The sequence below is a fragment of the Penaeus monodon genome, chromosome 15 (assembly GCF_015228065.2).
Source record: "Penaeus monodon isolate SGIC_2016 chromosome 15, NSTDA_Pmon_1, whole genome shotgun sequence".
In the NCBI taxonomy this organism is placed as follows: Eukaryota; Metazoa; Arthropoda; class Malacostraca; order Decapoda; family Penaeidae; genus Penaeus; species Penaeus monodon.
The window spans coordinates 29,312,452-29,313,120 of record NC_051400.1 but is presented as its reverse complement, the minus strand read 5'-3'; the positions used below and the strand labels follow the sequence as shown (position 1 = coordinate 29,313,120).

General features: G+C 30.6%; 1 protein-coding gene across 1 annotated transcript in view; it reads right to left on the bottom strand.

Moving 5' to 3' along the window:
• Positions 1 to 102: 102 nt before the first annotated feature.
• Positions 103 to 669, bottom strand: part of LOC119581924 (rhodanese domain-containing protein CG4456-like) — a gene marked incomplete in the record, with an annotated part of 8,121 nt that continues 7,554 nt past the window's right edge. The window contains 1 exon segment of the mRNA XM_037930098.1: positions 103 to 669.

Genomic DNA, 669 nt, shown 5'->3' with positions numbered 1-669 from the left:
TATTATTATTATTATAGCAATAATAATAAAATAAAAGTGTTGCTGAAATACGGTTTATATCATGTTTAAAATAACCTTTATATGGAAAAATAATACAACGCCAAATAAACACGTATATATTTCAACCTGTTCATTATCTTAACAACCATTCACAGTAGAAATAATGTATATATAGACAAAAACTTTTACCTATATGTAAAGCAAATCAACTTATAAGATACAGGACTATAGAATAAAAACGAGAATAGAGGTACTGGTGGTATATGTAACATAGCTACCTATAATTCATTTATAGAAAAATATATATAATAAATTACATCTGAAACAGCAGGATTATGAGACTAACCATAAGTTCCTGTCTATTACCTTAAAATATCAGGAAACAATAACGTAAAACCTAAAATCACCATTTTGGAAATTAGCTTTAAATTTAAGGATTTGAGCATCGAACTGGCAATTCAGTCATTTATGAGCCAATGGCTATGATTTTTAAAAGTTAGTCGACGAATCGAGAGGATTAGCTTTCCCCTCTCTTTCCTCTTTTCCTTTCTTGCAGTTTTTATTATCTCCTCCTTCTTGACCTTTGTCATCTTCTCTCTTGACCTCTGTTCTTCTCCTTGGTCTGTGGTCTTTTTCCTCTTCTCTGTTCGAACCCCATATTTATCCCTG